General features: G+C 40.8%; 1 protein-coding gene across 6 annotated transcripts in view; it reads right to left on the reverse strand.

The window, feature by feature from the left end:
- The window catches only part of LDB2 (LIM domain binding 2), a gene marked incomplete at both ends in the record, with an annotated part of 391,237 nt that overhangs the window by 232,716 nt on the left and 140,659 nt on the right, over window positions 1-17,862 (reverse strand). The gene's annotated exons all lie outside the window — the stretch shown is intronic.

Below are 17,862 nucleotides of genomic sequence, written 5' to 3' on the forward strand. Positions count from 1 at the left end.
AGAATACCTAACCCATGGTATCAATACCTGATGTGATAAATTGTTTGGGAGGAACCTATAAATGGGACCTGTCGCTCAGACAGAATATCAGGAAAACAAAGATTAGGGATTTCACAGTCTCTGTCATTGGATACACCACTGCCCCTCACCTATCTGCCTACCACCAAAAGGGATGGTACAACTTTCATCATCCTGAGACCAAAATAATGACAATGCAGTTATATTTTTAAAAATGAAGAAGAGGAGGAAAGAAGAAGTAGAAGAGAAGGAGGTGGAGGGGGAAGGAGAGGTGAGGGGGTAGCACTTGGTGAAACACAATGAACGTTGAACACTGGAAATGATTTTTCTTCAGCCTTCATAACACACATTACCCAAGACTAGAAGCCCTCACCTAGTCTTTGTGACTTTTGATGTTTATTCCTAAAGGACATAAAATTAATTTGTATCTTGCTGTACAAAATCCACACTTACTCATGTCAAATGGAAAGGCACACTTTCATTTTCACATTATCAATGAAAACATTTAAGGCTACTGGAGGTATCCAAAGAGGAAAGTGAAAATCTGGTTTGTATGTATTAAGTACAAGGAGACATAGAACATTTGGCAAATTAATGAATGAAAATTAGGAGTGTTAAGTGTACAATGAATGAATATGTGAAGAGATGAAATAACATTTGTTGTCCCATATTGAATAAAATTTTATCATGGACTGTTTACCTACAGAATATGCAAATCTTCTCAGTGCAGGCTGGGATAGTTCTAGTAATTTGGGGTTTTTGATGGAGGGAGGCAGTTAAATATTCTGGATCCAATTCTTCTAAATTGGAAAATCCCTATCATTTTGGAATATCTATCCCAAAATTTTGTGATAGAAGAAATTAAAAGTTAATTTTTAAAAAGAGAGAAAGAGAAAGAGATAGAAATGGAGAGAGAAAGAGAGATTGAAAGAGACAGACTGTCTTCCAGTTTTTCCACATGAAACTTCTACATGGGGTCTCTTTAATTAAACCAGTCTAAGGGACCGCCAAAACAATCTTCCTCCAGGATATTGAATCTTGACCCCTCTATCAGTTTCTGAAACTCCTTTCATGAAGCACAGCACTATTCACAACAGCCAAGATATGGAAGCTGCCTAAGTGTCCATCAGTGGATGAATGGGTAAAGAAAATGTAATATATATATGCACTGGAATATTATTCAGCCACAAAAAAGGAAATCTTACCATTTGCTACACCATGGATGAACATAGAGGGCATTATGCTAAGTAAAATAAGCCAGATAGAGAAAGACAAATACTGTATGACTTCACTTATATGGAGAATCTAAAAGACAAAACAAATGAACAAACAAAACAAAAAGAAACAGACACATAGTTACAGAGAACAAACAGGTGGTCACCAGAGGAGGGGGAATGGGTGGTTGGGTGAAATAGGTGAAGGGGATTAAAAGGTACAAACCTCCAGTTACAAAATACATAAAAGAATATGGCTAATAATATTGCTGTAACTTTGTATGGTGACAGATGGTTACTATACTTAGTGTGGTGATCAATTTGTAACGTATATAAATGTCAAATCACTATGCTGTACACCTGAAACTAATATAACATTGTATGCCAACTATTCTTCAACAAAAGTAAATAAATAAATCAATATATAAACAAACTATTTTTCAATGAAGTAGATTGCATTTTATATCTGAGTTCAAATGTTCCTACTTTTAATCATTTAAAACGCACTGGAAAAGGATGTGTTCGTTACTTGGATTAAATGAGGGAGGCTCCTTGAACATGAAATAACGGAGTCATGCGATTACATGGTTCAATACGTATGATCAGTGGAAATAAAAAACTTAAAATGTTAAAGTTGGAATTGGAAACAGGAAAGAGCTACCAGAGATTTCATGGTGCGGTCTCAATAAATATTTCTTGGTTTTGTTTTATGAGCACTAAACCAGGACATCTCCTATTTGAAAGAAATCAGCTTTGTTTTTGAGCCTCTAAAAGGCAGTTTTCCTCATTTCTTCTCCTGGCAGACTCCCAGCTATTTAAATTCTTCTTTTGTCTTGTTGCTTTTGGTTATATTCCTGCTTACACTGCCCTAAACAGGTCACTCGTGAGCCCTGGAGGCTTGGAGGTGTCTCAAACGACGCGTACTCTGCTATTAGTCACTTAGTTACATCGCACATCTTTTGTTCTTTGCCCGTGGATCAATCCCACCAGGCCTCCAATAGTGTGAGCTGTTCTTTTGATTGTTCTTCCGTATCCTTTGGCCTTCCGGCTGCTAAAATCAGCATGCCAGGCACTAACTCCTGAACTTTCTGCATCAGTTTGATTTTTGCTTCATGCTAATGTGGTACTTGCCTAATATAACTCAGGGACTTCTAGGGCATGCCCCCTCCTTAGGCTTGTCTCTACCATTGGAGAATTATGTTGTGGAGGACTTTTACTGATGTATACAAATAGGCATTTTTCTTCTATACAAAGTGACAGAATTACTCTGTCCGTTTGTCCTATAGGCATATTTTCATTCATAGTTCAACAGGATTTTCTGTCCTAATGACAACTTGGAATATCTCCTTACTGTAATCTATGTATCATATTTATACTTAAAAAAATCTTATCCTCCCTATCCTAAATGTAACATTCTGTAATGAGTCAAAAATGCATAGCACATCTCAGAAATACACGGCCAGGAAAGACTCTCCCAATCAGAAAGGCTACCTGTGGGGCTTCCCTGGTGGCGCAGTGGTTGAGAGTCCGCCTAATGATGCAGAGGACACAGGTTCGTGCCCCAGTCCGGGAGGATCCCAGGTGCCGCGGAGCGGCTGGGCCCGTGAGCCATGACTGCTGGGCCTGCGCATCTGGAGCCTGTGCTCCGCGATAGGAGAGGCAACAGCAGTGAGAGGCCCGCGTACCGCAAAAAAACAAAACAAAACAAAACAAATGCTACCTGTGGACCTAAATTCAGCCCTTTAAAAAATGTATCAACTTTCTCAAGTAATCAGGATCAAAAACATAATTTGATAATTACTATAATCAAGTTTTTCAAATTCTATTTTAGATATGATTCATATACCCAGATTTACAGGACTTTTGTCACCTCCAAGGATGGTGAGTTCTGCCTCTCATTCTGAGGCAGAATATTTCTCTTTGGAAAACTGATTTTTTGGAAAGATATTTCTTTTAAGGCATGGTGGTCTATCAACGTGTTACGTTCATCACTTCCAACTAGTTCTGGTTTATTCATTCAACAAATACTATTCAGTACCAACTGTGGTGTCAGGTGAAGTATTAGGTATAAGTGATGAAAAGATGAAGAGGATGTAATCACTGTCTGAGGACATCGGCAGTGAGGTTCCAGCCAAGCATTGTGTAAGCAGACAACCATGAACTATGAAAGCCACGGCACGATGGATGTGTCTGTCACATGTCACAGGCACAGAGAGAAGTGAGCAATCGAGCCCCTGGAGGGAACTAGGGAGAGAGGTGGGCTCTGAAGAATGAGCACTGGTACCCCAGGTAGAAAAAGACAAGAAAAGCATCTAAGCTGATTCATTCTATCTCAAATCTAAAAATCTCTTTACCATGTTTGCCCAAGAGATACATGAGAACTCTGTGTTCACTTTAATTTGTCTCTTCTCCAAGGTACATTTATTTCTGAGATTTTTTTCACCCTTTATAACCTCCTCAGAGAGGTTTATCTTGACACCCTCCCTGCTACCTCCACTGCCACCTCCGCAGAGATTGGTTTAAGCCCCTGATTCGCTCTCATGGCATCCCATATATTTTGCGCATAGCACTTATCACAACTGAAATTAATTCATAATGAGTGTGTCTTTATTAGCTCTCTATCCCTTGACAATCTAAAGCCTAAATAATCTAAGAATTGTCTGGAGTCTAGATTCTAAACCTCATGAGGGCAGGAGCCAAGGCTGTCTTATTTACTGCATCTCCTGAGCAAAAGCAGAGTGAAGGGCACAGGAGAACATGGTACATATTTGTTCAACAAACACATGAATGAGTAAGAGCACTGTTTTCTTACATGACATGGTCTTGGGTTCTTTAAGCTCCAGCCAGCTCCAGCTGGTTTCACAAAAACTTACAGCACTGAACCTGTAGAAACAACTTTTCTAAGGTCCTAAAGGGTCACCAGAGGGAGGATTCAGAGCCCTACAAACAAAGGACACATGGCCAGGCCAGAATCTTCCCTTCTTGATGAGCCAGTACATTAAGAAGCAAAAGACACTCATGGAATCAGTCAGTACTCATCACATTCCCTATAAGTTTCATGTCTGTTAAAAACCACAGAGCAGTTCCTTAGAACCAAGTTCCAGCCAAACCAAACAATGAACCTTTGTCCCCAAATACCTTCTTTGCCTCCCTTAGGATGTGCTTCTTTTACTCTCTTCCTTCTTCACTGTCCCTGCTCACCTCAACCTCCTCCTACCCAAACCCTACCCATTGTCCCTGACATGCCTCTCAAGGCCCCTAGCAGTAAATCACCTGTCTTCTTGGGCTTCACAGGGTACTTTAACCTTATTTGATGACATTTGCCAGGAAGTCTTATATCATAACTATGTACTTGTCTCATTTCCCTGGTAGGCAGAATTCTAGGATGACCCCCTCCAAGATTCTCACCCCCTGGTATACACACTCTGCATTATTATCTCCTTCCCTTGTGTGTGAGTAGGACTTGTGACACTGATGGTATATAACTCCATGATTATGTTACATAAGCTGGCAGAGGGATTGTGCAGATGTAAATAAAGTCCTTAAACAGATTAAGGTCATTGAGAGACATGATCCTGGGTGGGCCTGACCTAATCAGGTGAGTCCTTAATGTCGGAGATTTGAAAGGAGAGATTCTCCCATTGGCCTTGAAAGACCAAGCTTCCATGTGTGCAGGGGACCATGTGCCGGGCAACAGTTGGAGGCCTCTAGGACCTGTAATCAGTCTCTAGATAACAGCAAGCAAGAAAGCAGGAACTTCAGTCCTACAACTGCAAGGAACTGAATTCTGCCAACAGCCCTAGGTCTTAGAAGGGGTCACAGTCCCAGCTGACACAGTGATTTCAGCCCTGTGAGACCCTGGGCAGAGGATCCAGTTAGCTAGTGCCTGGACTCCTGACCCACAGAAAATGTGAAATAGGAAATATGTGCTTTTTTAAGCTGCTAAGTTTGTGGTCATTTGATATGCTGCAACAGAAAACTAAAACACCTAGTCAACAGATGATCTCCATTTTTTTGCACAGCACTGAATTCAAAGAATTTAGTGACATTTCCTATTGCACTTGACTCTGACTTTAAAGATGACCCAAAGAACAAAATTAAATCATATATGGTCCCTATAAACCATGTTACTTCTAGACTCTGTTCAATAAAAAAAGGAGTATAGAACTGTTAGCTAGTCACTAAGTGGAGTCTTATGTTTTATAAAGAATCAAGAGACATGAATTCAATCCTGGCTCTATCACAATCTAGCCAATTGCCTTGAACAAGTCAAAGACAACTCAACTTCTTAGTATGTTATCTATCAATAATTATTAAAATAGTTACTACTTGTTGATAAACTCTCATGTATCACGGACTGTATGTATATTATTTATAAATACCATCCTACCGTGGCCAGATAGACTTTATGCTCATTTTATAGATGAAAATGGTGAGGCTCAGAGAGATTGGGTATAACAACCAAGGTCATGCGGTTACCCCAGGACAAGGTCATAATTTAAAGGTTGTCTGTCTCACAGGCCGGGGCTATTAAAGTGAGGGGTTACTGAAAGGTCCTCTCTGATTGGATCATCCTAGAGATATAGATGGAGTGTGATTTCCGCAGCACGAGCCCAGGAAAAGACTCCTTCCCCACACCTAGAAGTGAGTCACAGCTGAGTTCCTGGCAGTACAAACGTGTCCAGGTTTAGACAATGACAGAGACCCAGAGCCCAGGCAGGGAGACTGCACAGATTTAAGGACTTGTTTACTTAGAACAGCAGAAAGGAAGTCAAGCGTGAACTTTCTGAGCTTCAAAGATAGTCTCAGGGCCCCCTTGGGAATAAGCATAAATCTTCAAATTTATCCAAAGTTTAGCAAATTCACAATGACAAATGTAACAGTTCCTCTAAATTGAAGTTCATCTCTTGGCAGTTTTGGAGGCTTGGAGAAAATGCCAGCAACAAGGACTTGGAAGGAAATAAATCTTTAGATTCCCTGAAAACATAGATAATTATTGCGGAAGACATATGGAGGATCCCATACTGCGTTGAAAAAGAAAATTTATAAATGTCAGCTTTGAGGCAGCAATGTTGGAAGGATTGAAGTGATCTGCACTTAACTTGAAGAGAAAAATATGCTGGGGATACATATTCGCCAATTAAGAACTAATTCTCCTTAACTTGTGCTATTTCAGGGAAGAGTGGATGAGGAGAGAAGGGAGAAAGGCTCCAGAATTTAGAGCAAGAGGTTAGATTTTTTTCGTGTCCAAACAGGTAAAATTGAAAGATTCTCTACTGTTTAAAAAAGATGCTGGTAAATGGGATGATAAAGGGGCCACAATATGGGTATTGAAGGCAGAAGAGTTGAGTCCTGAGTCTCTGAGTTCTGAGCCTCACTTTCTTCATCTCTACAGTACAAATGGTCAATATAATACCTGCTCTGGGCTCATAGCAAGGATGGAATGAGATACTGCCACCCAATCCTGCTCAGCAAATATTAACCACGGGCCCCCTCTTCGTCCCTTACAGTGGCAAGCACTGAGGCTCCAGAGAAGAATAAGGTCGTCTTCTCCCTCCACTAGCTTACAGATGGTCCCGATTTGTGAAAGGATTTTATAAACTGCAAAGCATTATCAGAATGTTTGTCATTTAAACTCATTAACCAATCCAGGAGGTTACTGTTGGACACATTCGAAAAACACCAAGACAAGAATCCACTAAGAATCTGACTTTTTTGCAGATTAGAAGATCATAGAAAGAATTACTTATTTTGGCCTAAAAATTGGAATCTGTAACTGTGTCTTTTTTTAGACAAAACCACAGCTAATAGTGGAGGATCTTGATTTTTTTTTTTCCTTTCCAAAGGGAAAGAAGTAATAAATAAAACTGGAATTCAAAACCAGCGAAAGTAGGAAGAGAAACAGTCTCATAGGGCTTCCTCGTTTCCCTAGGGATGGGTCTTCTTCCCTGTGCTTCCTGGAGGCTCTGAGTGGAGATCATGCCAATTAAACAGTGCCCAGTTGGCAACAAAGCCCAGAGCTGAGAATGGGGAGAATACAATGGAAGCACCAACTGTCAAGAGATTCATGGCACCTCAGGAAAGATATTACGAACATCTAATGAGAAATATGCAACTTCTTAGAACTTCCGTAACTAATGTCAGTGAGGCAATGCTGAAGAGGTGTCTGGATTTAATAAACCTTTTAATATTTTCACAGCTGGCCCTGCTTGCACAGGGCTCGTAGACCACTTTCTTAACTAAGGCCTGGTGCTGATCTGACATTAGTTTAACAAGGTAATTATCAAGTGAAGAATAGCAGCCGCACTGCTGTGAACGTGAATAATAATGCTCATAATTGCTGATTTTGGGCCCATCTTTAAAAAAAAAATAATAGAGGACTAAGTACTAAAGCATTTTATAGGAAATACATTCAGGTACAGTGTCTAGAAGTGTGGAGAACTATAAAGGATATAATTAGCAGTTTATTTACATAATCAGTCAAACACCGTTTATCATTTCTCTTATGGTCCTATTGAAGAGAAGCAAATAATCATGGGAACATTAAGTTATTTTATGCAGGCAACCTTAAAAAAGTTGATTATTATTAACTTTTTTTTAAAGCTTGAAAGTTGAACTGTCCTAAATGCCTCAGTTGAAAACTGAAGAGTGTCGCTGACTTTATCAAATGCTAGCACTCCTTCACATATATGACATGACAAACATTTCCAGGGGAAATTTTACCTGGACAAATACACCTCTCAGGTAACTAACTTCAGTTTTTGGAATATATTCAAAGCTTGCATTAATTCTGAAACAACACACAAATTGTCTTTTACTGAGAACATCTTAAGTGGTTGCTTTTTATCTGGAATATGAGAGTAACATGGAGATACCATGTATGCCTGTGAGGAAATACCTTCCCAAGCATTACTGACTAGGCTTACCTCATAATTAGATTCTGGAAGAACTCTTACCTCTTCATTGTTCTCAGTGTAACTAACCCATTCTGGCATAGCAAATGATGTATTTTTTAAAGTAAAAAAAAGACAAACAAATTGCAAATCATATAATTCAAAGGCAGGACTAAGTAAGACACGTATTTTTAGAAAAGTCTGTAAAAATAATGTAATGCTCTATTTGCTCTAGATAATATGGAGAAATTGTTTCATAAAAAGGGAATGGCTTTATTACCATGCTCCTAGGTGACCTTACTTCTCCCTTCAACAGATCTTCAGAGTGATTATTAGTATCAATTTTTGCCAATTTCAGGTCCTCCTGACTTATTGAAAAGCCAAAGATAATGTTGCATCAGGGAAGTTCTCATCAAAGAATAGAGTAAAGGTAGCATTAATTGGGATAGGACCAACCTCATAAAAGTAAATAAGCACATTATAATGGTTGGGTGAAGCTGATTCTCTTGGAATGAATAATAAAAGCAAAGTATATGAAGGTACCAAGTTCTTCAAGCTCCTGAGTTCAAATACTCCAATACAACCACCTTGATTAAACAGTAAATAATGAAACACACCCTAACGGGTGATTTTGTCACTGAGCCTCTATATTCTTAATGAAATCCACATGAACATTGATTAATATAGTTGTAGAAGAAGGCTAATTTAACTTGACTTCAACAAATGCTTTATTTTACCCCATATGCATAAATAAGGTGCATTCACAACCTGAAAACATAAAGCAAAAGTGAAGATTAAACTAAACATAGGCGTGTGGGGAAGATGCTTCAATCAGCTCATGCCGTGAAACAAGAATTTCACAAACCAGTATTGTACAAAGGAAATACTGCATACATCTCAGCTTAACCCTGATTTTTCCAAATGTTTTATGTTAAAAATGATATCAATCATACATTTGGATATAGAATCTCAGAATGTGGTGGTGAGCATTATTAAGAACAGGTTTATAAACAGAGGCAGAGAGCATCAATAAGAAAAAATCTGGCTAAGATCTGCTACTAGTCAAGTCCTAGAAACAATAGCTCACTAGACCTTTAGCTCCTCCAAGGCAAGAGATTTTGCTCATTCATCTTCTTATCACCAGGGCACAGAAAGATGACACATGGAAAGTCCTTGAGAAAGGTTAAATAAATACATAGATGTTTCAACTGAAATTATGTCCAATAAGATCTGTTCAATAAGAAGATTTACGTATGGTTGCTGAAGACTGCTTATTCTATGAGATTTAATGACACAATTGTACTTACCAGGAAAATTGGCAGAATATGTAGTGAAATACTCTACTAACCCATGGCCCAAAGCATTAAAGGGAAAACAAAACAAAACAAAACAATCAGTCCTAGTATTGTAGGTTGGGTAGATGTGATTTTGATTTGGTATTTAAATGTAAGTCTCAGTCTTGGTTCTGTTTGTGGACAAATTTCCAAATTGTTCTGTGACATTTCTATTACTCTATAACACAAAATGAGTTGCTACAACTGGAGATTGTGATGGTGGAAAATTACTGCAACATAGGAAAAACCGTATGTTCAATAATGTGCCTGTGGGCTAAATAATCAGTTCCTTTGGGTCATACTTATACTATTTACCAGTGCTGCATCATTTATTCAGTCCACAGATATTTACTGAAAACCTTATATCTGCAAGGTACTGCGGTAGGGTGTTTTCTGTCATGGCTTTAAGAAACAGAAGGGTTTTGGGTTAGAAAGAAGTCTTCACCAGTCTAGTCTTTTTCTCCTGGAAGCAGATTTGATCACCTTCTTTATATCCCACAGTACTTTGTTTGCCCTACTCTTTCATTGTGGATGCTGTTGCATTAGAGTTAATTGTTTATGTCTATCTCCCTTGTTAAACTGTAAGCTCCTTTAAGGGAGATGATATTACACACTCATGTGTGCTCAGCACCTGCCCAAGTGTGGCATAGTCAACTGTGGAGGCCCTGCAATAAGAACTTTGGATTTAAATTCAGGCAGGATGTAGCCTACACCTCCCCCCTGCCCCAATGAGGTATTTTATCCTTTAGGTGGGACTCATGAGTCCATATGCTGAATGTAAGCAGAGGCAAGACTCATGTGCAGAACAGGACCAGGTAAATCTCTTAGAGTTTTTTCCATGTAATGTATCATGTTCACACCCCATTGTAGCTGCTCTGCAGTTATCAAGATTTCATATTTGAGTGTGAACAGGGGTCCTTCAAGTAGGGCTGCCAGCTTTAAGAAAGAAAGACACAAGATGTCCAGTTAACTTAGAATTTTAGATAAACAAATAATTTTGTAGTATATGTCCCAAGTATTGCATTTGTATACTTACATTTTATCTAGCAACCCTACCTTCAAGATGATGAGTAAACTGGATGTAAAGAGGGTCAGGTAAGATGTTTCTCAATAATTTTTTGTTGAGCAGAACATTTATCTTCTCCAGCCCCCAGACAATAAATGCCAGTAGCATTACCTATCATTGTGATAATGAAAAGTTGGCCACATTTATCCTGTTTCCCACTATGAGGTAGTGCCTTCTTGGCTTGAGAACCATAGGGAAGATAATGAGAGTAGGAATATACCCCATGAAACCAAGGTCAGGATTTGTACACGCCAGGACCCCACAGACATTACAGTCACACAGAGTCTCAAAAATGGACATGATGTCCATTTCCTGGCTAGTACCTCATTCAGACCTCCCAACCAAGCTCTTGAGAATAGGTCTGACTTGCTCAAGCCTGCATATTTGACAATGAATTTTATCCCCATGAGAAAAGATCAAACAATCCTCCCAGATTTCTTAACAGCTTGACATATAAAGGGAAAATAAAGTCAGCAAATCCTAAAGATCAATTATAAATATGATGATAATTATACCTTCAACTTGTATAGCACTTTACATTTATTCAAAGCACTTTTCTGTCCATTATCTCATGTGATTATTCATGTGGTATTTATTAGCAGATGAGTGAATGGGATGTCTGCTCAATCTTTCGTTATGGCCAATTTGCAGCACTTGATATCATCAATTTGAAACCACAAATGGGAAGAGATTCAGGCTCCTTTTTCCCTTTAGAAGTCTGTTAGTTCATTCATCAGCTGTAGGCTTTCTCTCAAGTCTTTTTTATAACTAATCCCAGATTTTGCATTAATATTTCAAGAATATTTTCTTTTTGAGTTACTTAGTTGATTATGTTAATTTAAGGTAAGAGTTTGTATTAAAATGAAATTAAAAGTAAATGAGAAAATTGGTGATGAACTTCCTTCCTCTCAAGACTATCCCTCTCAATGTCTGGCAAAAAGCAAGAATTCAGTGCATTCTGAATGCATGAATCAATGAATGACTGAAGGAAAAAATGAACTTCAAATGAATGTCTGCTTTAGTCCTAACTTAATTTACTCCAGATCTTGCCAGCCTAATGAAGAATTCTGTTGAGGAGGGTCACTCACTAAAATCACAATTTCAAAGACTAGAGCTTTCTAGAAATCATTAGTGCAGCTCATGCAAAGGAAAGCATTTTCCAGAGTCATCTGAGACAAAGACATCTATGTCCTTATGTAACAAAAATGCCACAATCATCCAGTAACTAACCATCAAGGACTACTCTGAGGAGGTGCATTCTTTTCTCTGGGATTAATTTTGAATGCAACCACAGTTCATTTCCTTTCATCTGGTCCTTAGTAAATAAGACATAGAGCCCAATGGTGCCTAGCACAGTGCCTGGCACTTGAGAAGTATTCAGTAGCTCCTAGCTCTCTGAGCAAAATAGGGGATGGAAACGTCACCCTCTGTTAGACAGGTGTCACAGCTGTAATAGTTTGGGACTTGTTTAAGTCATCATCTTCCATAATATCAGGTTTTCTTCCAGTTGGTCATTAAATTCTTACGGTTTCCCTATAGAAGGAAGACAAGTCTGATCTGGCTTTGCCCAAAGCCAGAGATTTTCCTTCTATGCGCTAAATGATGGAACAAGTAATGGAAACTATCCTCTATTTTAATTCCAAGTGACTGGCATTTCATAGGTTTAACTCATTCTCTTACTCATTCATTCATCCATTCATTTATTCAAGCAATAAATATTTATTGTGTGTTTTTCCTAAGCACTTAGTGTACAGCACTAAGCTAAGGTACATGTTACTTAATCTTATTTAATCTTCACAAGTATCTTATGATGTTGGCATTATTATCACCTAGACATTATGTATAAAGAAAGTGAGGTTAAGAAAATCTAGGCAGGGGCTTCCCTGGTGGCGCAGTGGTTGAGAGTCCGCCTGCCGATGCAGGGGACACGGGTTCGTGCCCCGGTCCGGGAGGATCCCACGTGCCGCGGAGCAGCTGGGCCCGTGAGCCATGGCCACTGAGCCTGCGCGTCCGGAGCCTGTGCTCTGCAACGGGAGAGGCCACAACCGCGAGAGGCCCGCGTACCACAAAAAAAAAAAAAAAAATTCTAGGCAGGATGCCCAGCATCAAGTCAAAGGCCTAACTTCGCACAGCTCTGGTGAAGCAGAGGCTCAAAGGGATCCAGAGTCCGTGATTTTGATCTCTACCTCCATAAATGAATAAAAGAAAAGGAATGGAAACTTTTCAGAGGAACAAAGTTACTTTATAGAGGAAGAGCCTCTGGACTAATTGGCACATGTCTCTTGAGGAAGCTAAGGGTTTTTAAACACTGGCCGCACAAACCCGTACATTTCCAGATCTCAGGTGGACTCTTTAGAGGTGTTATCCATAGAAAAGACATAGGCACAGATTCTGGCCTCGTAAATCCTTCTCCCTGTGTGCTGTAGTGCACGCTCTTCACATGTAGCTTTTAAAAATACCCACATTCACGCCATAATAGTTATTAAGCGTGGTGTCAAAATGCTGATTCAAGGAATGATTTTCCCAGAAATATATTTCTAATCATGTAATATGATATTAGAGAGAAAGAGAAAGTGGGGAGAAAATGCTTTCAGAATTCCTATATAGCAAGCACAATAAAAACACAGCTGGACAAGGTGAACCAATAAAAAAACAGGAAAAAAAAATAGTAACCAGAGATAGTCAAGTTACTTGGGCCTTGTAGAATTTCTCTTCCTTAGGGGGGCACATCCAAATACACCACACATAAAAACACATATTACAAGACAAAATTGAAGAAGTTTGTCAATATTGCAGTGCTATCAGAGCTTTCAGAAAAAAAAGGGAAATAGGAGAGAAAATGTAAAAGAGAAGCATCTTGTGAAGAAACGGCTCCACAGTGGGGCCGATGTGCAGTCCTTCAAATATCTAATGGGACTTGATGACTAAGGAAAACAGAAGAGAACAGCTTGGAGAGCAATGACATATCCCAAAACAACTTTCTGCTTTTGGACAGTGAAATGAACCCCCAGCAGTCACAGAGGAAACAAGAATAGTCTTTGGCTCATGTGACTATAAAGGTGTGTAGTTCTGCCAGAAATCCTTATTCCAGAAAGAATGTGAAACTCAAGATGAAATAACAGTTGTCAGACGGAAAATTACTGGGACCCATCACCCTCAAATTACAAACAATATTTAAAGGATTAGTGATGATTGTATCTGAGTTGTCCTGGATCTCAATCTAGAGGCTGAAGTATGCTCATTGGAATTCAATTGAATAACAACAGCTATTTATGGAGCATTTTTCAGGCACTGGAAACTCTGCTAAGAAATTTACGTGTCATCTCATCAAACCCTCACTTTGCAGATGAGGCCACTGATGCTTAGAATGCAACTTAGGCCAAATCACTCAGGCAGTAAAAGACAAAGCTGGGTTTGAACCCAGGTTTCAGACCAGGAATCCCTGCCTGAACCACACACCTTTCCCTTAAAAAAAGCCAATAGCAAGTGCCCCCAAATAAGATGGCATTTTAGTATTTATGTCAACTCCCCCCACCCCAATTTCCAAAGCAAGACCAACCTGGACATAGTTTAGTGTTTGGAGTCTTTAGCCCCCAAAGCACAGAACCCACACATTCTCAACTGCCCTTCCCTTCCTTTCGCACATCACTTACCAGTGATGACAGTGGGTTTCTGCAGTTGAAAGCCTGGGAGAGGGTGATTTCTTCAATGTTGCAGTTCAGCAGGAATTGCCCATCAGAAGGGTCTGTAGGCTTACCACTGCCCAGCAAGTTCTACGTACTTGATAAGCGCTTGCCAATGGCAAGCTTCTCCAATGCACAGAAGCTGTAGTGATGCCAAGGTCGTGCACTGTTATCAATAATAATAGTCAACGCTGACTACCACATTCTTCAAATGCTCTGCGGTTCTTTGATTATATTATCTCATTTAATTTTCACTGCAAGCCAGTGATGGTAGTCTTACGGCCATTTTACAGATAAGGAAATGGAGGCTCTGTTTACCAGTACAAGCACAGGTTAAGACCCAAGAATGTTCACACTGAACTCTTGTGAGCTTTCTACTATATTGATTAGCCTCCCAGCCTCTCCAACGCCATGGGACACAGGAGAACTTTCTCTTTTTCTTTTGGTTGCATTGGGTTTTCATTGCTGTGCAAGGCCTTTCTCTAGTGGAGGAGAGTGGGGGCTACTCTTCATTGTGGTATGCGGGCTTCTCACTGTGGTGGCTTCTCTTGTTGAGGAGCACGGGCTCTAGGTGCGCGGCTTTAGTAGTTGCAGCACGTGGGCTCAGTAGTTGCGGCACGTGGACCCTAAAGTGCATGGGCTTCAGTAGTTGTGGCACATGGGCTCAGTAGTTGTGGTTCACGGGCTCTAGAGCGCAGGCTCAGCAGTTGTGGCGCACAGGCTTAGTTGCTCCGCGGCATGTGGGAATCTTCCCGGACCAGGGATCGAACCCATGTCACCTGCATTGGCAGGCAGATTCTTAACCACTGCACAACCAGGGAAGCCCCAGAAGGACTCTCTCCATATATCTTTCCCCACAAAGAAATATTTCCTGAATGAATTGGGAACCATGTATTTCCAACAGATGAAGAACATGGCCAGTGTGGCCCTGGACATGGCCTAGGTTTCCTGAGGCGGTTACCAGTACCTTTACCCAAAATGTTCTGTGCTGGTCATCAGGAGCGGAGAGACTGTGGGGCACAATTCCACTACATACCCAGAAAAGGAGCAGAGGAAAATCAATCCTCGCTTGAAGCTAATGGTGAGCAAGCAACCTAAGAACGGTTACTTCGGTATAAGATGCGGAAGGAAAATCATACACCACGCTGGACTCAGAATTGCAAAATAAGTGTGCAGAGGGCTGAGACCCCATTCCTCTTCTTGCCTTGCCCTCTCTATCAAATAAGACAGTACTTATTTGTGACTTATGTTCCGTGGACTGTGTGAATTGATGAATCCATTTCTTTCCTCTTAGCTGTGGGAGGTGTAGGGCTAGGATGGCGGGGGTTGCCCCATCTCTGACTCCGGAGTCGGTCAACCTGAGGTCTAATAACTCACCAGCTGGGGCTCTGCGGACCAAGGAAGGGTCCATTTCCAGAAAGACACTTTTCAGCTCTACTGGTCTTTCACCACAGATCAGCTGATCAAGAGGGAATCTCTTACCCCTGGCCCTCTTCACCACTTGAGATTCCACCTAACCCAAGCAGAAACCACTTCCCTGGACTGTTGGCTTCTCCAGCTGCTGGGGGAACACTTCATGAAGCCCCATAAGGCAGGGGCAGGCACATGGCCTTAGGGACACACATCCCAATTGCTACATGGTCCAGTAACCTTGTCTGTCTGGCCCCTCTCCACATAAACCTCACCCCGGTCTTCTAGGAAGACATCAGTAGTCTCCATAGGCAATCCCAGTCATATCCCACCTGGGGAGGGGGCCCACTCCCATCAGGAGAGTAGGGACTGGGGTGCGTGGAGCAATAAGACTGATACAGAAGAACTTTCTGAAAGGAAGAGTAATATATCTCCCCAACATAATTATTTCCTGAATTATTATATGTTGAGTCCCCCCTACCCCTGCAACTTAAAATAGATCCAACCATATCCTAGAGCTTATTTGAAAACACCAGCAGAGCACTTTGGACTGTGTTCTTCCCATTTCAGTAAGTCCAAGGATGTCGGTATGGGGATTGTTTTGCCAGCATATAAACTTTTCCCCAAATGTCCATTCATTCCTTCAATCACTCATTCAATGAATATTTATTGGGTACCTATTTTGTGCAAGTTTCTGTATTCATCTGAGAATTCAGCAATAAATAAAACAAAGCCCCTGTGCACAGGGAGATAACACTCTAATAGGGGGTGACAGACAACAAATAAACAAGTAAACACATATTACAGGATTTACGGTAGCTTAGAGATAAGATCTCTTAGAGCCAGAGGAACCCTCTGAAAAAGTAGACATGGGGAGGGAGAAGGAAAAGATTTTTCTAGTAAGGGTTAAGTAAACCTCATCTAGAATATTTCTTGGTACGTAGAATGAAAGCAATATGGGGAAATGTTTTACATACACAAATGTAATAGCCAAGTCCTAGTTTCCTCCTCAGAAATACAAAGCTCTCAGCTCCCTGCAAGGTCTCCAGGAAGTGCTGCAGCCCCCAGCCCAGGGCCAGCGTGTGTTTTCCCTGCCCACCCGGCACAGTGTGCCTGGACCGTGAATGGGTTAAGGTGGCCGCGAGGTGCTTGGAGCGCTGCATAAACAGCACGTGCGTCAGGCGTTCTAAGCATCCTTCATCTTCCCTATCTCCCGGTCCTAGGCTGTCAATCAGCTGTCACTTGCCCGCACATCAGCAGCGTGTGCACATCACCAGGCTGTCAGCAAAGCAGCTGATGAGACTGGGCTCCAGACTGTCGATCATCTTTGTTTCTCTTCGCCGCTCGGGAAATATTTTGGTTCAGAGAAACAAAGAAACCTGGGCAACAATGGCTCGTAGTCAGGCATTTACTCCTGTACATGAATAAAAGATCTTAACAAGCACAGATCATGCCTCACCCCCAAATGATGTTGGGGTCAGGGGTGGACAGAAGGAAGATTGAGAATCTGTTTTATTAGTAATTCTAGTTCCCTGAGCAGACCCTGACGGATTCTCACACACACACACACACACACACACACACACACAGCACAGGAACATAAAACAATGATAACTTGAAGTTATCTGAGCTTATGCCTCAGAAAAAAATAAGAAGACTCCGAGGATGGATGACTGCTTGGTTCGAAATTATTCACCATTGATCCGGAGGGCTTTTGGGGAGAGAGTAATTGTTGGATTGCCAAGTTCATTTATCTCCTAGGGAATTCTGAAACGGCAGCTTCTGTACCCGACTCTCCCACTCTGTAGGGTGTGAGGCTGCTTGGGAGCACCCACACACAGAAAGCGAGTGAACTCATCAGGACCCCTGATAAAGTGGGCTTGCCAGTGCTTGCAACAGGTGTCATTATGTTGAATGTAAAGACATTCTGGAAAAGCCCCTTGTTTGGCACACTAGCTGCCCCACTCACCCAAAATATTTATTAAAAATGTCCCAGCCTCTGAAAGCCCACAATATACAAATCTAAAGAGATGCTTCCAGCAATGAGTTTCAGCTGAGCAAGTTGTCCTGCTTTCCACTGTTTGCCACTTTTACAAAATCACCATCTATTTATTAGCATAATTAATCAACTCATCATACAATAGATCCAAATACTAAGTTATCTAAAGTCCTGTAAAATTAAGGAAAAAAAAAAAAGCACCGGTTGTACTCTAGTGGCTTTGAAATACATTTAGCAACAATCAG

Source organism: Hyperoodon ampullatus (assembly GCF_949752795.1).
Source record: "Hyperoodon ampullatus genome assembly, chromosome: 1".
In the NCBI taxonomy this organism is placed as follows: domain Eukaryota; kingdom Metazoa; phylum Chordata; class Mammalia; order Artiodactyla; family Ziphiidae; genus Hyperoodon; species Hyperoodon ampullatus.